A 24,873-nucleotide genomic window follows, 5' to 3' on the forward strand; every position below is an offset into this window, starting at 1 on the left:
AGTGAGATGTAATGTCCAGTTACTTGCCAGATGTACTGCTGCTGGCTCACCGCAACAGTCATGTATGTTAGACAGAGCAGTGGGATGCTGTATAGATGTATGCCAATATCTACTGGGTGGTTTGTGGCCATGGCACCCCCTTACCAGTCGTTATTATGTGGCAGGACAGACAGGGATGTGTGAATGCATAACCTGTGTGAGCAAATGTATACCAGTAGTTAGGTGTTATACCCATCTACATGGCTGTTAACATCCACATTGCCAGGATTGGTCCACATGTCTTGCACTAAGGGGTTATGTGTATACCTCTGGATTGTCCAAAGTGTGTCAGTCTGTCCACATGTATTGGCCAGTATCTCTGCTGTAGTCCACAGGAGCATTACGTGCTAGCACTGGTACTGTACTATGATGTCCTTAGGATGTCTGTTAGTAGCCAATTGCGCACATGTTATAAGCAGATGTGACCTCCCACACACACCATGTCTGTGAAGACAGTCCCTATGACAGTAGTAATACTTTACAAGTATACCTGCTATACATACCTGACATCCCCTTGCACTACGAAGTTGGGTCTACAGGGGCTGAGGTAGGGCTACACTCCATGTTCAGGACATATGGTGATGATATATGTACATATACTTATCCAGATATCTATATAGACATACAGATATGCATATCAACATACATAGATGTATATGTATATGTACATAGATATACAAATAAACAACCTGATATATACATATACAGAGCAATATATGTCTACACATATACAGATAAAGATACATATGCACATATACATATGGATATCCACATATATATTTTAGGTGTATCAGAACAGATATGTATGCACACATAGTTATTGATATCTACATATATACCAACATAACTAAACATATCTGTACACATAGGATGTGCATACATATATAGCTACATATACATATACCTATATATACATATACGCATATTTATGTATACATATATCTATATATACACATATGTATATGGGAGCACTACAGAATCCTGAAAGCCCAAAGTCCTGAAGACCATCAGGGGTGAGCTGCCTTAAGGTATATAGATGTACATTACCATACAATCCATCTTGGTTAAATGCAGGCCTACTACCACCTGCCATACAGACTATTCTGTTTGTCAGTGTGCTTGTGATGGTGTCAGTTGTGCCTTGTTATGTAACAGTGACATCCCATTGTGACAACTGAGGTCTATACTCCCAAGGGATTGTCTACAGAGTGTAGATAGAGGCTGCTGAACTATACACCTGCATTACTTACCATTGACTGTTCGGTATACTGTGGGCCAGTCTGTCTTTATTATTGTACTACTTGATGGCCTTGGCCTGGACAGCAACATTTGTTACCCTTTCCAGACTACTGTATTAGTATTACTGTTTCACAGTTGCATTACTCAGTTTATATGAATATTCATGTCTAAACAGCTATATGACATGGCATATACAACTGTAATAGTACACAAATAAAGCTTTCCCATTTATGCACACCTGTGTGTGGTGTTATATCCTTTGATATCTCTGTGGGTATATGTTGCAGGCAATCAATGTCATTACTATGGGTGGCTCATACAGCCTCCAGTTGGTAAGGTGGTAGCTGTAGGAATAGTGGCTGTTCCATATTGTGTGCACTTACTACATATGTAACTTACTGTACATATCTCTGCATATGTATGTGTAGTTACATATATATATATATATATATATATATATATATATATATATATATATATGTATATCTGTATTGGCATATATGTGTCTATGTATATGCATCCTTGGGATGCCCATGTCATGTCAGGGCCTGGTTATGGGATCTGCAACACTTGGTAGTGTATTGCAGGGTGGACGTGTTTGGCTGTTGGGGGGTATACCTACTCGTACAAGACATATACTGCTTGGGGCCTCTCAACCCCATTAACTGTGCATGTGGACATATATGTCTTAGTTATTTTCCCATTATCTACAGAAGTATGTATATATATAGATATATATATATATATATATATATATATATATATATATATAAAATGTATATATATATATATATATATATATAATGTATATATATATATATATATATATATATATATATATATATATCTGCTTACATATATATAACTATGTCCTTATATACCTACATAGATATATATCTGCTTACATAAATGTAACTTGCTGTGTATATTTAGACCTATAGGTGTAGACTTATATATCTATGGATGTAGGCATTTGCATGTATATATGTTCATATATATATATATATATATATATATATATATATATATATATATATATGTGTGTGTGTGTGTGTGTGTGTGTGTGTGTGTGTGTGTGTGTGTATATATATATATATATATATATATATATATATACATATATAGATGTGTTGTATCTGTTGAGATATTAATATATTTACACACACATACATCTAAATGGTGGAATACATTCTCTGTACTGGTGAATGACTGGGCTGAATGATATGTTTTTGGAAATGTCAAGGCTATGTATATCTGACATGGCTTAGTGGTACATCACTTTGTCTATGGAGTTCAGGGTCCTGGGTTCGAGCTTTGCAAAGGCTGTTTATTTTGTTGCTGGACAGAACATGAGCCATTGGATACACAGTGACTAAGGCACTTTAAAGCAGTTGTAAGCAGGTTTGCACTGGTTTGCGTGGAGGTAAGCACAGTTTCTTATACTCAGTTAGCTTTTAAATTGCTTAACCTGTGTAGGCATAGCTTACCCTCATGCAAACAGGCTTAAACCCACTTACTTCTGCTTAAAAGTGCTTATTCCCGCTTACCCCCATGCTAACTTCTTTAAAAGAAAAGAAAAAGGGGTTGATAGGAAAGTGGTGAAAAAAGGGGCACAAAGAGGGAAAGACAGTAGGGAGAATAGCCAGGGATGTGCAGGAAAGCTGTAGGGAAGGTCCATAGCTTCCCAGTTCTTCTACAGCAACAGCTGTGCATATACACTGAATTTGGAGGTTGATTTTGACACTCAAACCCCTGGGAGGTGGTGAGGACAACAATTATACATTGTGATGCCAATTAGGCCAGATTACATGTGTCCACTGGACACATGTGTGAAATGGACAGCTATGTATGGGGCAAGATTTTTTTGTGGGAATAGATTGCACTTTTTTTTCAGGTGAGAGTGGGATGTTGGGGAGGGGTAGTAGGTATATTTGGGGAGGAAGGTTGGGTAGATTAACAGACAAGACAAGCAAGACACATACAGGGGTGGTAAATGACACATGTGGGGGTAAACACCTTGATGGGGAGGGGTATTTGTAAATTGGAAACCCACAAGCCCCCTAGTGGTAACAGTGGGACTGAGGTCCCCACCCATGAACAGTCACCACTGCAACTTCACAGCCCCAAAGGTGGCTGTGCTAGGGGCTGAGTCGCAGAGCCAGGCTGACTCTCTAATCGCAACAGGCGGCCCTCGAGCTGGTGTAGAAGATCATCAAACTGCTGGTTGATCACTCTATGCACCATGACCCTGACCTGGCATTGGGCAACAGGTGCCTGTCCGCGCCCACTCCCTGGGGGGGTGAGCCCCATCCCCTGAGGTGGTTCCACCTGAAGGTAGTGCAGGACCAACTGACAGGGAGGTCCTGGGTTGGGCCCCAGACATGCTGGTGCCCGGTGCCATGGCCAGCTGAGGTGGGACAGGTGGGTCCACTGGGACCAGCCTTCCCAAGCATGCTATAGTGTTTAGACTTCATCATATGTTGGTTAGTAATAGTCAATACATTCCATGGGTAGGTATAGCAGCATACATAGATATTCCCATTAACCCAGACACCAGATACAGAACAGTTGTATAGCAAACAGAACACATGCATATATAGGACTACAGTGGTAATAAGAACAGCATGCAGGTACATTGATGGCACCATGCCACCAATGTTGGAATAATTCAATATAGCACATGCATGGGAACCTTTAAAATGTTTATCAAACAATTGGACATTATCAGAACATAGGTGTCAGTACAGTTGGGGTGGGTATGTTGATTATTGTTGGAGATATGGTGGGGGGGAGAGAAAGATGTCAATTAACAACTAGTATATTTCTGTAGTCCACATTTCTTTCCTAGTCGGTGCTATCTGTATCTTGCAAGTCTTCCTACACTACCCTATAGCATTAGTTTGAACAATGATATGGCTGCCGTCATTGTTATACATGAACTGGTTTATCTGCAGTATACACCTCTTACCTGGTATACCTGTGGAGGGAATGTTTGTTAACACTAACTGTTTCTACACATACTCCCAGATTCTGGGTTGATGTTGTGCACATAGCTATCCAACTCTTTCTGCACAGACTCTGGGCATGTGTTGACTGCATGCTGGTATGCTGGGACATATCTTGAATATTGCCCTCTTCCACCTTTAGTGACCTTACACCCACATATACATGCTTTCCTACACAGTTATATTATGTAGCACAGTGGGGGTGACAGTGACCAGTGATACTTTATTATTCAGAGAAACTGCACCACTCACAATTCCCTACAATACCAGAGTGAACAGTACCAGTACAGGTTATAATGGTCTGTATTTCTCAGCACAGTGTTCGTATCGACGTACCTGTGAAAGCAATGTTTGTTAGCACTACCTGACTGTTGTCACACAAAGTTCCAGATTACACATTAGTATTATACACATACATCTCACTCTGTTACTGTACACACTCTAGTCACAGCTTGACAACATGGTAGTTTAGATAGGACATACTTGAAATATTACTCTCCTAACAGTTTCGGGAGTTGCTACAGTGACAGGTGTGTTCTCATAGATATTCAACAATCACTTGTATTCCCTCTTTACTGGCTAAACATCTGGGATCATACCACATACTTACCAGGGGGACTGGGGGACAGGCAGCAGATATGGGCCCGTAAGCTGGACATTCTGGCCTCATCTGTACATTTGTGGGGTATGATTCTGAATGCAGCCTAATTCTGCTCCCAGGATTCAGACGATGGCTGTCTCTGCTACAACTTAAACACTGTCCATCCCAGTTTTGTCTGCTATATAGATATTGCTGTATATCTCCTATCTGTCTTATTAATCCCCTGAGCTTTTGAATTCTGACCTTGTTTTACAACACTCTTATACAGATTTCCTAGACAGTTATATGTTGCAGGACAGTGCGGGTGACAGTGATGTGTAATAACTCATTATTCAGAGCAACTGCATATCATTTTTGTATTTCTGGGCACAGTGTTGGTATCTGACAGACCTGTGGAAGGAATGTTTATTAGTACTACCTGAATGTTCCCACACACAGTACCAGGTTCCACATTGCTATTATGCACATTACATCTCACTCTGTTACTGTACACACTCTGACCACAGCTTAACATCTTGGGGTATAAATGGGACATACGTGGCTGCTTAGTCACATAACATATTGAGGAGTTGCTAGTGAACCAGATTTGTTGTCATAGATGTGTGTCAATCACTTGTATTTTCTGTTTGCTGCCTATATGTCTGGGATCATCCCACTTATTTCCCAGGGGGACAGGTTTGATATGCAATAGATATGGGCCACTTTAATAGACATTATGGACATATATGTACAGTTGTTGGGTATGATATACCTGAGCTGGCAATTATTACACACATACTGGATTGATACTTACACACGGCTGGAACATTCCCTGCCACTCTACCCTCTTGGAGCCTCTCCTCCAAGAGGTTCCCCCTTACGTCTCTTCAGGTCGGCATAGTGGTGCCTGATCTGCTCACCAGTACGGGGTTTGCCAGTGGCACTGGTGAGGTCATGGGTGAGATGGTCCCAGGCCTCTGCCTTATATTGGGAGCCCTAGTACTGGCCCTGCAGCAGTCTCTGAGCATGGTCTTTGACAAGGAGTCCTGCCATGACCTTGGACTCCTGGATGCACCAGTGCTGCACCTGAAAGTGCACACCTTCTTCCCTTACTGCCACAGTGCCTGCAAGGGGAAGCTATAACCAGTTATGTGATGTATTCCCGCCTCTTGGGTTTAAGTAGGGCCGATTTCCCACACTTTTCCATGATTGGCCTGTTTTGAAATGGCTAAATTATGGGCAAACCTGCTTACCTAAGGTTGGCATTGTTTAAAGGGTATACCACTGGGCACAATGAGTTAGCTGGTCTCCACATTGCATACACCTCCTATGTTGGCCTGTGCAATGCTTAGCATTGCTTACATTACACTTTGCATTATATTTCCTTTTTGGCATTGATTTCTTATTCATTACATCTTATATATCTGCCTGGTATCCATGATTAATGTGTATGTTCACTTTATGGGGTCCTTGTGTTTTATTGGGGACTTCAACACTATATTACAATTACACCTCACTTCTGGGCTTACTGCTGTACTCCAGTTCACATATTTATGTTATGTAGTGGGTTATGGAACATATAACTGTATACTGATTCCTTTCACAGGTTCAGTTTGGTTTTACTATGGTGAGGACTTGTTTACTGATACCTCATTCTTCTGTACTTCTGTGTTGGCTTGGTGGTAAACTACTGTAATTATGGTGTATAGAGTCCTGGGTTCGAGACCTGCATGGCTATTTATTTTGTTGATGGGAAGAACAAGGGCCATTGGATACAAGAGTGATTAAGGCACGTTTGAGCATTTGTAAGTGGTTTTGCATGGGTTTGCACGACGGTAAGCACTGCTAACCTGCCGTTACATCTGCTTACAGAAGTTAGCTTTAGAACTACTTAACCAGTGCAGACATTGCTTACTGCTGAGCAAACAAGCTTAAACCCACTTACTAGTGCTTATATATGCTTACTACTGCTTATTTGTACTTAAACATTCATACTAGTGCCTTATTCATTTTGACACTGACACCTCACATGTGCATTTACTGCAGTACTCCATTTTATGCAAATATGTTATTTAGTGGGTTATGCAACATAAATATTCCTCATAACGTGCTTTGCCATGCAAAATGGCTTCTGTTGCTGTGGGACTCGAACCGGTAATGGCTGTTCGTAAGGCAAATACTCTGCCCACTTCACTATTGCTATGCTGCTTCATTTGCATATATCTTCCTTGTTATCCTCTTCAGCCATTTTAAGCTGCATTAACCATAGCTAAGTGGTGCGTGCACCCGCGCACCTACGGTTAGCTTTCATGGGATTTGTAAAAAAAAAAAATAAAATGGTTTGTTTATTTTATTTATGTGTGCTTTTGTTGCTGTTGTACACATGGGGACTGTTGGTGGGGATATGCAGACACCTATGAGCTGTCTTGCTCATTTCTGACCACTTTCTGCTGTTCTTCATTGCAGGGGTATGTGTATTCTGAGAGCTCTGCTCTCAGACACACTGCCTGCACTCTTACATGCTCAGTGTAAGCCTAGGAGCACAGGCAGTATGCCTCATTACTATGCATGGCCCGTTGCCATCCTGCTCCTAAATGGCCACCTCCGTGCAGGACTAAGCTAGTCCTGCACGGAATAGTAAATCCAGGGGATAGTGTCAGCAGCATTTTATTCATCCATCTGTGAGCTTTTATATGAAGCAAAGTAGTTTTGTGTGCGTTAATTCATTGTTGAGCTATTTAGACAAATATGAAAATTATGACAATATAAATAAAAGGTATATGAACAACAACTAATATCTATTATTCAATACTAGACAAAGATCAAATATCAGTGCATTTGTGTTTGTGTTACGAATCATGCAAGTTTAACATGATACACAATAGATTCTACATAGTATGCTATGAAATAAATACATTAGATGCCCAGAGGTGTCAGTAAGATATAACTGCAGAAACACATGGAGGTAACAGTAGGCTGTAATGAGTTAAGAACATTAGAACTGCTGTCATTATACTGCACCACAGTCAATACTCATTGTAGGCACTTCACTGTCTATATCTCAAATGTCTGACGTAAAAATGGCCAAAGTAAAGTATTCCAGTCTCTCTGCATATAATACATGCTAGCTTTGCAAAGGCAAACTATTTTAATTGATCATACAACAAAAAAGTAAGTTACTTTCATCAACATACACCTCTACACCCACCCAGCAGTTATCTCCACTCTGTGTGTACATGCCAACTGATTGTGGCAAAAATAAAACAAAAACGCCCCTATCTCTTAAAATAAAAATTAGGATACAGCCAAAAATGAATGAGAAACAAATGCCCAGAAATAGTGACAGATTTTAACTATTGTTTTATGTAAAGTGGCAAGAATAAAAGTTTTGCATTAGCATGCATTTTCTGAGGAACATAAATGTTGAAACTCAAGAGAATGGCATTAATTAGTGACTCCTGTCCTCAATGATTTGGCAGAAATCATTTATTTTAAGAGTAACAACCCTAGTATAATAGACAAAACTGAGGGCACTCAGGAAAGTAAAGGACAGTTGAGAGCTATGTGATTTCAACTTTGTTTCACATAAAAAGCAGCAAGCCCACAAGTAGTTCTGTTTGCTTCACACAAATACAGATTAGTGCTGTGAAGATGGATGGATAACAGAGCAAAAAAGTAGAAGAAAAATCAGTTTCATCTATAAACAGCCCACCATCCAGCAATCATAGCAACTTTGTTGCGTACAATGCATTTGACCATGATAAAAATACTACCTCTTGATCTCTTTAGGCAAGAATCAGAGACAAAGAAAAACATTATGGGGAGAAAATGTCTGAAATCAGAAACAACTGATGTTAAGTTGTCATTCTCGCCTTCATTCTTGCTGGATGGGTTCGGAGCCGAATTTAGGCTCCGACTCGGCGTATACTATAGCTCGAGAGCTATTTTTACCAGCTCGAGGCAGTCCTATATCAAACAATACCATGCGCTAACTCCCCAGATCTCGTTTGCCGCTTCGCTACGAGGTTGTCTATTTTACCGGCTCAGGTCAGTAAGGAGTTTTTACTTAATCAAACTGGTTTTTCAGTAGTTTTTTTCTCAGTAGCTATCCTCTTTTTAGATCCCTTTTCTGAATCCTCTTCTCTTGTAGCCCTTCTTCCCTCCCTTAGTTAATTTTTTATCTTGGGCCTACGGGCTTTACCTCAGTTCGCCACCCCTTTCTATCTGTGTGTGTGGGTTTAGTCAGTTCCCTCAACTATTTTTAATTTTAAATTGTGTGTGTGTGTGTGTGTGTGTGTGTGTGTGTGTGTGTGTGGGCTGACTGTGTTTTTTTTCTCTCACTGGTCAGGAGTATGTCCAAAGACCCTAAGGTCTCCGGATTCAAGAAGTGTGACTTGTGCTGCCAGAAAATGTCTCTGACAGACGGTCACACTTCTTGTGTCTATTGCTTGGGGCCTTTACACCTGCAGGACTCTTGTTCCGTTTGTCACGGTTTTAGTTCAAGAGTCCTGCAGGAGAGGCATAACAAGCTAATTCTAAGGGGCTTGTTAATGCCTGATGACTCCCCGTCCAAGTCTGGTTCAGGGAAGTCATCAAAAACTGCCAAACCCTTGGCTCCAGCTTCTGAGTCGAGGGCTGGCGTTATAGAGATGGCTCCGACCTCGGTTCTGGCTGGCTCTGAGGCGAGCAAAGTGGTTTCCACTCCGAAACCATCATCGGAGCCAACCCCAGTGCGCAAGTGCTCTAGGTCCCCCTCCCTAAAGTCCATTAGATCGGCTCCGAGATCCCCTCTCTTATCGGAGTAGAGTCATAGGACTCATTCATCGAGGTCGTCTAGGCTTTCGGACCATGACATTGAGAGGGTGGTCAGTAGACTTATAAAATCTCAGGCACTGGCCCAAATGCTCCAAAGCCCATCTCACCAGACTGTGGCTCCTTCATTACAATTATCTATTCCTCCACCAACTCATCACTCGAGCTCGGAGCCGGAGTTCCTCGGAACCGTGACCTTGCCTACGTCTGAGCCGATACTTCCTCCTTCGGCTCCAGTGTCGTCGGCTCTGACCCCTTCATTGGTTCCGTCCGTGGAGAGGGCCGGGCGTCGGGACTCCATTGTCGGCTCCGAGGGGGCGAGTAGCATCGGACCCTTGTCCGACCCAGCTCTCCCTCTCGGAGCTTCGGCTCTGGTTAGCTCGGCCCCGACATCATTCTCAGAGCCTTCTCTGTTGGCTCCGGGGGTGGTTCCGGTCTCTTCGGAGCTGGTGCTGCCCTTGGTGTCTGATAGGGAGCCTTCGAGGTGATGAGGAGTGTGCTGGACCCAGTGTCCACTCCAGGGTTAAGTTCTGCGGCTCCTCCCTCCATAGTGCCTGTTACGGTCTCTGGCCATTCTCTTGCACCTGTCAGCAGAGATCCAAAGCGTGGGGTACCCACTTTGGGTGTCTCCTCCTCTTCAGAGGGCTCCCCTGAAGTTTCAGGGGAATCCCCTAGGAAAAGAAAGTGCAAGAGGAAGCACATAGACTCCCCTGAGTCTGTCACGTTGGACACCGACTTGGATGAGTCGGAAGGTTCCCCCAGATCCCCCTCTGAGGATGACTCCTTTTCAGACATCCTGGAAATCCTTAGACAGAGGGGAAATTGGTCCACTCTCAAACCTTCTGAGGATGAGTTGGTTTACCTTGACACTTTTGGATCTCGCCCTTCCACCTCCTGGGTGTCTCCCCCTTTCAACCCACTAATGGAGGTAGTGGCTAGAAAGGCATGGGCAGCTCCTGATTCAATGGAACCTACCCCTAGGAGGCCTTCTAAATTTATTTCTGCACCAGATGGTAAATCCTTTCTTACCAAAGGTGTGTCAGTTGATGCTATGGTGGTAGCAGCAGCCACTAAGAAGGAGTTGTCTGATCCTTCTGTATCTGTTCATCCTCCTAACAAAGAGTCCAGGACCATGGACAGGTATGGCAAGCGGACCTTTGCTTCAGCAATTTTTTCCATGAGATTGCTGAACTATTTGTGTCATTTCACCCGCCTTCAAAGAGACTTGCTCAAAGAGCTGGGTGAAACGATACAGGATCCTTCTGCTGCGAGGTTTAAGGACAAAATAAACTCTCAGCTGGCTGCCCTGATCTCCATTGTTAACTCCTCCATGCGGCTAATTTCTTATGCAACCGATGGAGTGAGCAGAGCTGCTGGGACAGGCGTTGCGTTAAGACGTCACGCTTGGATGCGGCTCTGTAACTTTGCCGATCCCTTCAAGGCGTCCTTCACTAACACCCCCTTTGATGGTTTGAATTGTTCAGACCTCAGGTGAAGAATACCCTCACCAGATGCAAGCAAGATGGTAAAACTCTCTCTGCCGTGGGAGTCCGCTTTTCCACCCCTTCTAGACCTTATCCTAAGGGACAGAAGGGAGGGAAGATGTGGTTCCGCAAACCCCAGGGAGTCGCACCTGCCGCATGTGGTGATTTTCCCCCTAGAGGCAGAGGGGGAAATAACAACAGACACCGCCCTAGGGGCAGAGGGGGTCCTCAGAATCAGGGTTCTAGGGAATCTTTTCCTGATCAACCCTTTCAGCATCCCTGAGAAGCTGCCCGACTGTCCGCCTTCGGAAGCAGTAGGGGGAAGATTATCTCTGTACCCGGAAGCCTGGCAATCCCTCTCCCGAGACACATGGGTACAGAAGATCATATCCGAGGGTTACAAAATCCCCTTTACCATCCCCCCCGGTACAACCGCCAAGACCCCTACCAGATGTACCACCCGCACAAAGGAGTCAGGCTCAGCTAGAAATAAAAAAGCTATTAGCAAAAAGAGTCATCCAGGCAGTCCCAGCAGATCAGCTAGGGTCCGGAATTTACTCCAGGTTCTTTTTGGTACCAAAAAAGACAGGAGACTGGAGACCTATTTTGGATCTCAGCAGGTTAAACAAATCTGTGCTAAAGACAAAATTTCAGATGGTAACACTGCAGTCCATTCTACCCTTTTTGGGCAGAGACAACTGGATGTGCTTGTTAGACCTCCAGGACGCGTACTACCACATAAAGATACACAGACGTTCCAGGAGGTTTCTCCGCTTCCGGCTGGGAGTCAGTCATTTTCAATCCAGAGCCCTGCCCTTTGGTCTCACCACAGCCCCCCGGGTGTTCGCCAAATGTATGGCAGTGATCACAGCTCACCTGAGACAGAAAGGATTCCAGGTGTTTCCATACTTAGACGACTGGCTCATTTCCACTACCACCAAACATGATCTCATAATGGCCAGGGATTACACTATGCAGCTTTGCAACAGTCTGGGTATTTCTATAAATTTTGAAAAGTCCTCCTTGTTGCCTTGTCAATGTATCAACTTTATAAGCGCCGTATTAAACACCACAGAAATGTCTGCAACACTACCACCCCAGAGAGTGGCAGACATCAGGCGGAATGTTCAGACCCTGTTTCAGCCCAACAAAGTCCAGGTCAACCGAGTGTTGAAAGTGTTGGGCCTCATGGCGGCGGCAATTCTTCTACTTCCATTAGCCCGCTTCCACATGAGACTCCTTCAGTGGATGCTCTTTTCTCAGTGGTCTTTTCAACAGCTACCAATGACCCACAACATTTGGATAACCCCATCTTGCAAGAAACATCTCTCCTGGTGGATGGTTTCCCCTCAGCTTTTTCAGGGCAGACCCTTTGTTCTCCCCCTTCCAGTTGCCACTGTCACTACAGATGCCTCCCTGATTGGGTGGGGGGGGGCATTATCACGGCAGGACGGTCCAGGGCACTTGGCAACAATCAGAATGCCACCTGCACATAAATGTCCTGGAGATGAGGGCGGTGCTTTTGACGTTGCAGGCCCTTCAGAGCTCTCTTCCCAAAGGGACTATAGCAATTCAGACGGACAATATGTCTGTGGTGTGGTATATAAACAAGCAGGGCAGAGCAGAGTCCTATCCCCTCTGTCGAGAAGCACTCAGACTTTGGCAATGGGCGATTTCATCTTAATGGTTTCTGATAGCAATGCACATCCCCGGGAAGTCCAACGTCATAGCAGACAGATTGAGCAGAACTATCTTCATGCCTCACGAATGGTCTCTAAATCAAGCAGTAGCAGACAGAATCTTTCGGAAGTGGGGCCAGCCTTACTGCGACCTTTTCGCAACTCCCCAAAATAGCAAGTGCCTCGACTTCTTCACACTTTTTCCTCTGCCAGGCCAACCCCTCAGAGACGCTCTTGTTCACGTTTGGCCCCGGGGTCTTCTTTATGCTTTTCCTCCTTTTCTGTTGATTCCGCAATTAATTCAGAAAGCAATCGCATTGAGATCCAAAATGATCCTCATTGCCCCGTTTTGGCCTCGGCAAGTTTGGTTCCCGTACCTGCACAAATACCTACTGGAACAGCCTTGGCATCTGGAACCCTTTCCGGATCTATTGACCCACTTCACGGGCAAGCTGCATCAGTCTCTACATTCCATCAACCTCACAGCTTGGTTGCTCCACTTCCAGCCATAGCCAGGCTTCCCCTTATTTCTCCTCCTGTTCATGATATAATTCTGGCCTCCCATAAGTCCAATACTAGGAAGACTTATGCTAGTAAATGGAAGCATTTTTCATTCTGGGCGCAAAATAGGTCCTTAGATCCCTTTCATGCACCCATTCATGTGGTTCTGGATTTTCTGGCGGAACTTTTTCATTCTGGATCATCGGCCACTATCAGAGTACAATTAGCGGCCATTGCTAATTTTCATGTTGGACTCTCAGAAGCAAATATTATGTCCCACAAACTCTGTAAAGCCTTCCTCAAGGGTATCCTTTTACTCAGACCTCCAGTAAAAGATCCACCTCCACAATGGGACTTGAATTTAGTTCTAACTTCACTAATTCTGCCCCCTTTTGAACCTGCAGCTTCTTGTTCCCTCAAACTACTTTCTTGGAAAACACTGTTTTTAGTAGCTATAACATCCGCCAGAAGGGTCTCGGAACTCCAAGCCTTGTCTGTCCATCCTCCTTATTTGGTTTTTCATAAAGACAGGGTAACTCTCAGAACAAACCCTTCTTTCCTTCCAAAAGTGCTATCGGAAGCAAATTTGAATCATTCTATTGACTTACCTGTCTTTTTCCCATACTATACCAACAGAGCTGAACAAAAATTACATTCATTAGATGTTCATCGCCAATTACGCTATTATCTAGACAGGACAAAACAATTTAGAAAGTCAGATCAGCTTTTTCTCTCTTATGCGGCAGGTAAGAAAGGGCTTCCAGTTTCAAAAGTTACCCTTTTCAGATGGCTGACATCTATTATTACCTTGGTCTATGAGTTGAGACACAGGCAACTCCCCTCTAGGCCTAAGGCTCATTCAACCAGGGCTCTATCAACTTCAACGGTGTTTCAAGCAAGGTTACCACTAGATGCCATTTGTGCAGCAGCTACATGGGCTTCCAAACATACTTTTATTGCTCATTACAAGCTTGACTTAGCCTCCAGAAATAGAGCTGATTTTGGTTCCACTGTACTCAGGAGTCTGTTTCGTTGAGCCACCCAGGACTAAGGTGCTAGGGACGCTGTCCCATCCAGCAAGAATGAAGGCGAGAATGACAACTTAACATTAAGAAGTTATGTCTTACCATAACGTTCCATGTTAGTTGTCTTCTTCTCGCCTTCTTTCTTGCGTCCCTCCCTCCTGCCCCCTAGCCTGGACAGACTCGAGATTGAGTCCTTCCTTTTTGGAGATACAATATGTTGCGTCTTTCCTGGTATCCTTAGTATTACTAACAGGTAATCTTCTAATAAAGAGGGTTATAATATTTTTATTATAAGATTGTTGCTTATACTATGTCTTAGCTTCCAAACGAGATCTGGGGAGTTAGCGCATGGTATTGTGGGATATAGGACTGCCTCGAGCCGGTAAAAATAGCTCTCGAGCTATAGTATAGGCTGAGTCGGAGCCGAGATTCTGCTCCGATCCCATCCAGCAAGAAAGAAGGCGAGAAGAAGACAACTAACATGGAATGTTATGGTAAGACATAACTTCTTATTATATACTGCTCTCTTATATTCAAAAAGTTGCCACAATAACAATGTCAGAACTGGTATATATTTTCTAAAGGATTTGAGGCCTGAAGCTCAAATGTTTATTATTATTTAATGATGGTAGTCATCTTTATTGCTTTGCTAAAAAAAACATATTTTATGAAGAACACATTAGCATGAGGCAAAGTCAGTGACATTTTACAAAATCAGGGAGAGTTTCAACATGGTTTCACAGTGTACAGTACTCAGTGTTTATTTCATGCAAATGCACAGTAGTTCTGTAAAGCCAGAATGTAAGCAAAGCTAAGAAAATTGTGAGAAGGTAAGTTGCTTTCATAAACAGCCAACCTGCTCCTGCAGTTATTGAATGAAAGCCTTAGTGATTTAAAAGAAAACCACAACTTTTATGAGACACATAACAGACATTTCAGGTTAAATCAGGGGTGTTCCACAATATCAGGTACAGTTGGAAGTTGGTTTCACAAAACAGCACACAGAGTGTAAATATTCCAGCTTATCTTACACAAATGCACAATAGTCCTATAAAGCCAGAATGTAAACTGAGGAAAAAATACAAGCGGAGTTGCAGATTATAAACATTAAGCAAATAAAGGCACATTCTGCAAAATCAGGAATGATTTTAAATTTGTTTCACAGTAAGACTGGTCAGAAGATAAATACTCCAATTTATTTCACACAAATGCACACTAGCAATTGAAGAGGGCAAGCTGCTCTTGTACACATCACACCTACCCCACCATTCTGATTGCCTGCTGGAATAGGAACAAAAATGAAAAATAAATATTCCATTTTATTTCACACAAATGAACACATGCCCTTAATGTCAGACCTTAAACAGTGCAAATAAAAAAGATGCGTTACTTTCATTCACAGTTCATTTAGCTCGCCTCCACCTGGTTGTCTTTCACCAAATGAATAAAAAAATGAAAACAGATATTCCAATTTATTTTACACAAATGCACCCTACCCTTTAATGGTAGACTTTTAACTGAGCATATAAAGAGGACAAGTTAATTTAATCTACATCACAGCTAGCCATCTCCCTGAAAATGAGAGAATAATTATTTCCATTTTATTTCACACAGATGTACGCTAATCCTTAATATCAGGCTTTAAAATGAACAAATGAAGATGATAGATTAATTTGAGTTTCAGAGTTTATATCCTTCAGAAAATGCATGGTAACTCAAATTATTTTATTCTAGCAATGTTTGAAGTTTATAATAATAATATTTAAAATGTATCCCTATTTTTAGGTCATGTACCCCTGTTAGTTTAGGTTTTATCCAAATTTCTTGTGCTAAGAGGTTGAGAGGTATGACACTAACACTTAAAGCCAGACTTTAAACTGAACATGTAAAGAAGGCAAATTACCTTCACCCACAGCAAATCTAGAACCTCAAAAAAGAGAGAATACATATTCCAGTTTGTTTCACTCAAATATACAGCAGCCTTTAACTCCAAACTGTAAACTAAGCAAATGACAAGGGAAGCTTACTTTCAACTACAGCAGAACTAGTCCCCAATGTTTTGATCTTCAGCATATTTTATGAACGTGTATTTATGTATGTATATATATATATATATATATATATATATATATATATATATATATATATTATACACACACACACACACACACACACACACACACACACACACACACACACACACACACACACACACACACACACACACACACACACACACACACACACACACGCACACACTTCTCTCTCTCTCTCTCTATATATATATATATATATATATATATATATATATATATATATATATATCTTCAGCTGCCTTTATGCATGTTTCAAAAAACAGTGATTGCCTTCAAACAGGCAATCCACTAACACACAAAGTTATCTATGTACACTTTTGACACATGTTATCTTTCTATTTACTGCCTTCCCAATGAATTATGGGAAGGCAGCAAAGAGAAATCTGCAGAACGTTAGACAGACTTTTACTTAAAAAACTAAGTAAAGACCCTGTGCTGAATATTTTCACCAGTATGTGTAGACTTGCACAAATGACAGGCACCATGAGTATATAAAGATAAATACTCACAGTGTTTGTTATTTAGCCTTAGAAGATTTAATCTTTAAGTTATTAGTCACTTATTATGCTTTGTATGTAAGCTAATAGAAGTGACATAGCTTATATTCTGAACACAATGAAACTTTTAAAATAAAGTTGTTTTCTTGACTGGCTTTGGGCTATCCTGTACCTGTGAGTCTTGTGCAAACAAATGGATCACCACAAATTATAATCTGCCACTGCCAGCCACCAGCTGCTTCATAATCACTTAATGTATATATATTTCTGGACATTTGAATTGCTGGATGATCATTCCCATTTCATAACCATGCATGTGTACATAAAATTTCAAGAGATTCAGCGTCATACAACCTTTCTTCCAAAACAGATAAGAGGATATTTGATTTCTCCTCTCTAGTCTTCTCATAAATGCATAAATTAGAATGATCACAGAAAGGAACATGAAAGACAAGAAAGAGGAGACTTTTTAGCAAGAAAATAAAATGGTGTGCACCTCAGTGATAACATTTTCCATCTGCTCTTCCGATTAGCAGTGTCAGTGAATAACTTGTAGCACACTTGCTTTTGGTATATAAGGCTGTGAGTTCTATTCCCCTTTGAGGTAGAATGATTACGGACACTGCAGTTCAGTATAAGGGGAATGCTTCACTTCAGAGTGTGCCATGCTTTGGATAAAGACTATAAATTGAGGCTTCAGTCCAGGTTGTCCCATGCTTTGGATAAGATTTTCAACTGAGACGTCACTCCAGAGTGCCCCATGCTTTGGATAAAAACTTTAAATTGAGGCTTCAGTCCAGAGTGTGCCATGCTTTGGATAAGACATTAAACCAAGGCTTCACTCTAGAGTGTGCCATGCTTTGGATAAGACTTTAAACCATGGCTTCACTCCAGATTGTGCCATGCTTTAGAATAAGACTTTAAACTGATGCCTCACTCCAGAGTGCGCCAGCTTTGGATAAAGACTTTAAATTGAGGCTTCACTCCAGAGTATGGCATGTTTTGGATAAGACATTAAACCGAGGTTTCACTCCAGAGTGTGTCATGCTTTAGATAAGACCTTAAACCGAGGCTTCACTCCAGAGTGTGCCATGCCTTGGATAAGACTTTAAACCGAGGCGTTACTCCAGAATGTGCCATGCCTTGGATAAGACTTTAAACTGAAGCTTCACTCCAGATTGTGTCATCCTTTAGAATAAGACTTTAAACTGAGGCTTCACTCCAGAGTGTGCCAGCTTTGGATAAAAACTTTCAATTGAGGCTTCACTCCAGAGTGTGCCATGCATTGGATAAGACATTAAACCAAGGTTTCACTCCAGAATGTGCCATGCTTTGGATAAGATTTTAAACTGAGGCTTTACTCCAGAGTGTGCCATGCATTGGATAAGACTTTAAACCAAAGTTTCACTCCAGAGTGTGCCATGCTTTGGATAAGATTTTAAACTGAGGCTTTCCTCCAGAGTGTGCCATACTTTGGATAAGATTTTAAACTGAGGCTTTACTCCAGAGTGTGCCATGCTTTGTATAAGACTTTAAACTGAGGCTCCATCTGTTTGAGTTGGTGGTAGTTCAGGTGGATAGTAAAGATTCCATGCCACCTGTTAAAAAGAGTAGGAGAAGTTCCCTTCCCTTTACTTTGTATGCCTAAAAGCATACATTGTCTGTAAAACTTAATATCTTAATCATTCTACCTTTTCCAATATTATCCACAGTCATTCAGAAGGTTAAAAAGGACTCTGCAAAGATCTTTGGAAAAATTAGTTCTCCCTTGTTTTGGTATGACCATGGAAAATTACCACAAGGTCCTCACAGACTGGACCTACTCACACAAAACCAGGGGGATTTGATACATCCCTTTCCCAACTGTAACAACCATAACTGACTTCCTGAATATTAAAACCTTAATACCCTTTAGGCATATTTTTGGGGGACAAAAGGAGGTATTAACAAAGACAACAAATTCTGCTGTTAGAAAAGCATTTATTATTAATAAGAAAAGGTTTTCTAGTTGGTGTTAAAAAATAATCATCACACATTCAGAGCTAGTGTTTCTCTGGTTCTATATTATTTGTGTGAATTGGTATCCTATGGCCTGTCTTCCTCAATCAAGGTTCATTTGTCAGCTATTATAGCATGTCTGCCAATGGATCCCCCTCTGTCAATGTAGTGTCATGTGAGAATGTTTTTGAAAGGGGTGTTGCCAATGAATTCTCATAGAAACAGGTGGCTCTTCCTTTACATCTTATCTTTGTGTTAGAAAAACATAATCCTTGTTCCATCTGAAACAACTCATTAGGCTGGTCTGAGGTTCTTGACACTGAATACAGTCTTACATATTGCTGTGATCTTTGCAAAAAGCATATCTGAGTTGCAAGCTCTTATGGTCGGTCAGCCGTCTCTCATTTTCTCCAAAGATAGGGTTTCTTTAATTACTAATTCTTCTTTTATGCTTTTAGTTGTAGCCTAGTTCTCTGTTTTTTTAAGAGCCTGAAAATGAATGAGATGGCAGCATCTGCGGTGGTGCAGCAGTAGCGTTGTTGCCTTACAGCAAGAGGCGCTCCCGTTCGATTCTCAGCTAGTGTGCGGGGAGTGCATTCTGTGTGGAGTCTGCATGTCCTCCCCCCAGGTCGAGTGGCATTCTGAAAGACATGCGTGAATGGGCGTGCCTTCGTTGAAGGTTGGGCGTCGGGCTGGCAACTTGACACCATGAAAATCTACTGCCAATCATTAGCAGACCCGAGTTCTGCTGTGGCGACCCCTAACCGGGAAAAGCCAAAGGACAACAACAAAATGAATGAGATGGCATAATCCATGCCTTGTATGTTCCCAGACAACCTTAATATTACCTTGCTAGAACAAAATCTTGCAGAACTTCTGATCAGTTGTTTATTTTCGTATGAAGGGAAGAAAAAAAGATAGTCTGGGTCAAAGGAGAGTATTTCCAAATAGTTGTCTGATGCTATTTCCTTTTGTTATAATCACAACAAAATTATTCCAGGCAGGGTCAAGTCTCATTCTAAAAGGGCTTTGGCTTTATCTGTGGCTTTTTGGAAAGGATGGTAGTCTAGAAATATTCTAGAAGCAGCAACTTTGTCCTCTGAGCATACTTTACAAACACTATAAATTACATTACTTCTCCAAGTCTAGGGCAGGCATTGCTAGGGCCATTTCCCAGGGGCTACTAGATCCATATCCTTCTTCCTTCCAGGCATGTGATTCTAGGTAACATACCCATATACTTTTTGCCACTGCAGCAGTCACCCATGTGTAGAACATAGTATAGCTGTGTAAATATACATACCATAACAGTAGATGTTTGAATGATCTTTGCTGAGGTAGTCAGAAAATCCCTCTATACCCCCTTTTTAATGCCTTTGTTTCCAGTGTGTGGACATTTATTAGCATTAGTATTAGTATTAGTTTTGTACTAGTATTAGTATTACTATTGTTTTTTTTATTATTATTATTATTATTATTATTATTATTTCCCTAGCATTGTCCTTCTCATGGCTTTAGACTCACTTTCTCTGTTGGCATGAAATCTCTGAAGGGCCTGGCACCCAAACCTGTCTTTTAGTTAGCTCAGAGCAAGCTAAGTAATGCTTTTGGCATGTGGAAGGTACTTTCAAGCTCTGGCAGCTGCCTGTCTGTATATTCTTGAGGAGATATAATCAATATAGCTTAGGCCTCTGTAGCAGTGATTATTTGGACATCTTCTTAAAAGCTGTACTGTACTGTAATTCTTCCTGGCTTGATATTGGCATGTCAGAGTTGTTAGGGTTATTTAACAAGATTCTGCTGAAACCAATTTCTGTAGTCTAACTTAATTCTTGTTTTGGATTGTTCTTACAACAAAAGAGAATACTATACATACATCATTTCTGACTCTTTTTGCATGTGTCACTAGATTCTGGAACCTTCATCATTTTCAACCTCCTACATTGTGGGCTAAATTCAGAATATTCTGACATTTTACTTAAATATTTGCTTTTGCCTGTAGTTCAGTTAATTTATGTGATATATTATGACCATTAAAACTCTTAATTTTACTTTCTTACCTCTCTCTTGTTTGATTATTCTTAAGACCACATATATCATGATTTCTTCGATTTCTTTATGCAAATTATTCTTCTTCTGGCTTTTTCCCGGTTAGGGGTTGCCACAGCGGATCACCTGTCTGCTCATGATTGGCAGTGGAGTTTTACAGTGTCGAGTTGCCAGCCCGGCGCCCAACCTTCCACAGAAGGCACACACTCACCTAGGGCCAATTTAGAGTGTCCAATCCACCTACAGCATGTCTTTGAGATGTGGGAGGAAACCAGAGCACCCGGAGGAAACCCACGTGACCACAGGGAGGACATGCAGACTCCACACAGAAGGCACCCCAGCTGAGGATCAAACCAGAGAACCTCTTGCTGTGAGGCGGCACCGCTAACTGCTGCACCACCGTGGCCACCCTTCTTTATGTAAATCATTCTGATATTAAAACCGCATACAGTATTAACCACAGAAATCAGAGGCCTGTCCTTACTGCCCTCCTTTCTGATACAGTACTTGGCAAGCTCACATAATTTCAAAGATAGCTGCTTTACGATGTAAAAGTATGGATCCCAAAACATAATCCACATAATGATTTGCAGAAACACCCACCAGGATCATCACAGACGAGAAATGCAAGACTTAAATTATGCATGTCTGATTTCCTGTGATAAAGATCAATTTGTTTAAGAATGTCTAGTTCAACAATATGTTCCTCAGGAAAATATGTTTGTATTCACAACAGGCACACAACATTCCTCCTGGTTAGTTCATTCTGATTAATATTAAATTATTATGGGTAGATCTGACTCCAGTTTCTAAGACTGTTCCTACTTTTGCAAAGACATGATGTTCATTACATTTCTGAGGCATTTTTCTGTACTATAGCTTTTTTCAATACATTCAGTATGTCCGACTTATGACACTGCAAGTGTTCTTATTTGCAGAATCCAAAAAAAACACAAGGCTTCTTACCAGGAATGTGGCAAGAAAATTCCATTTTATACTCACAGGCTCTAAGTGCTATACCCCTTTGACACCTGCCACAAATAGACACAGCTCTCAAAATGCTGCTCTGCAAGCACTAAATAAATGTAAGTAACATGTTCAACTGTTACCCATAAAACTATTGAAAATATTATTTTTATTTTAGCAATATACTCAGAGTATAAAGAGTGCACCTGGATAATGTACTCAGAGTACAAAAAGTGTACCTGGATAATGTACTCAGAGTACAAAGAGTGTACCTGGATAATGTACTCAGAGTACAAAGAGTGTACCTGGATAATGTACTCAGAGTACAAAGAGTGTACCTGGATACACCCTTGCTTCTTTCTATAAAGCATGGCAAAAGCTTGTAGAACATTTATTACACAAGGCATTATTAATAATTCAGAATGTAATTGCTGATACAGAATAATCGGTCATGAAGAAAATAAATGTACATCTTATTCATTAGAGAAGTGATTCTGCACAAAATAATGTAGAAAATGTGGCAAAGTGGGAAAATAGTACATAGAAAAATGTCATAAACTGCAGCATTTACTCACCAGTCACATTGCCAGTGATTTTCCATTGAATGTGTAATATATATAACCAGCCTTTAGAAAGAAACTATTTGTTTCTTTCCCAGAAGAAGTGTTTCATTCAGAATGAGAACAGCAAACTGCAGAGGAGTGAAATGGGGAATGTATTGCATGGGAGCTTATGGTCATAGTGTTTCATACATAGTCCTCCCTCGCTGCAGCCAGTAGACAGCACTCTGGGAAATGAAATGCCAGCTTTGTTTTATTCTGTTCAAGAAGGATTCTGTGAAAGAAAATCATTTACTCAAAGACATAAGCAGCCATGAAATTATACAGCTGATTATGACAATGTGCTTCCTGTAAAACTGTAGATGAATAATAAAGAAAGCATATTTGCAAGTTATTATCCTGAAGGAGCCAAAAGGCTCTACTCAGAATACTAAAGCAGTCATGTTCTCTGTTTTAAGAGAAAGAGAGACTTTTAAAAGTGTTTCTTAAATAGGGAGTTGTCTGCAGGCATGATAATCATACCTCTCAACCTCCAAATGCAAGAAATCCAGACAAAACTATATAAAGCATGGGGGACAAAGCCCCCAAAGCAGGGGCAGATTATAAATATTGCTCTTATATACTTTGAAAGTTACTAGAATAACAAGTTTTGTATCTGCATGTATTTTTGGAATGCTATGCATCTACAATTTACCTATATGTCATTATTTAATTACTTCAATCCTCAAGTATTTGACAGAAAAAAACACAAACATTTTATGAGGAACAAACCAGAAATATGAGGTAAAAGTCTGGATAAATGCTTGTTAGATGTCTTAATAAGTTTTGATTAGGAAATGTTAAGGTTCCTCTAGGGAAAGACAATGCCTAAAAAATGAAACTCAGTGCTAGACAAGTACTTATCAAACGCCAAATGCTGACTCCAATTTTAATAATGTAATATGGTAAGTAAGAGGCAGACAGCAAGAAAAGTATTATTACTTGTGTATACCATACAGTGATCAGCAGATACAAATTCAATTAATTTTCTTTCACCTAACAGGTATGTTTCAGGATCAGGGTTTTAATAACTGGTGCCAAAATCCTAGACTGAAACTAAATGCCAAAAATCCATTTTTGTATCCTTTGGGAAGTCATCTACTCCAGGGAACTACCACATTGACAATGTGCCCTTAGAGTTGATTCAGTTGTTCAGGATCAGGGGCAGCAATCTTGTACTCCGAACAGCTCAACTTAACCCACATACCTTTACCTCACCCTGACTTCCACCCAGCTGAGCTACTTATTCTTAATTGTCACTTAAACCACCCCCAAAAAATGTGCTATAGCAGCCATCTATATACCACCTGGAAATAACATACATATCCTTGAACCTATCTTGTCATGCATCTCACTCTATATACCATACAAGACAATTATCCTTGGAGATGTCAACATTGACTGGAAAAAAACTATCAAACATCTCTCCAAATTTTAGCATTAACCTCCATAGTTTCAATCAATTACAATGTCCACTCACTTAAATAAAATCAGCAATAATAGCTGCATCCTAGATTGGATCATAATTTCTGATCCAAAACTTTATTATAACCCTGTCACTCTACCCAACTCTCTGAGTGACAACCTCCCTATTTGTGTGCAAAGACACTCTTTAAATTCCCAGGTCCCAACTATACTGAGATTGCTACAACCTTTCCTGCTTTGATGCTGAAACCTTTAATAGTAGGCTCTCATTAGTAAACTGGTCCAACCTTCACCACTTTCTCCTCAATGATGCAGTTCTAGAATTCAGCCATACCTTCTTTGATATACTTAACTCCCTAGCACCAGTGAGGAAAACGTAGATAAAGTTAACCACACCCCCTGGCTCACTAAAGGCACTCACTCCCTTATGAAAAAAAGAGATAGCATTTAGAAACAACGGCTGAAAACTAAACCCACCATGCTACTCCAAAACTACAAAGAACTTAGAAACCTCACCAAAAAGTAAATCAACAAAGATAAGAAAAAAATTCTGCTATGATGCCCAATCAACCCAGCACTCTAACCCCCCAAAATTCTGCCACACCATTAATAAAATCCTCCACTCTGGGGAACCTACTACCCAACTCCTACCCTAACAATACTTCACAAGAAGCAGCCACACTGCTTAACTCTTACTTCACTGAATCTATCCACAAACTAACCCACACTGATCAAAATAATAATCTTCCCCCACCTCTTCCATGATTACCAGTGCCACCTTCTCATTTAAACCAGTAGCCACTGCTTATATAAAATCTCTTCTCTTCTGCTTAAACTAAACCATGTCCCCCTCTTCTGATAATCTGCCTCCCTTCTTTC

This window comes from Protopterus annectens, chromosome 3.part0 (genome assembly GCF_019279795.1).
Source record: "Protopterus annectens isolate FY-2018-M chromosome 3.part0, PAN1.0, whole genome shotgun sequence".
In the NCBI taxonomy this organism is placed as follows: Eukaryota; Metazoa; Chordata; order Ceratodontiformes; family Protopteridae; genus Protopterus; species Protopterus annectens.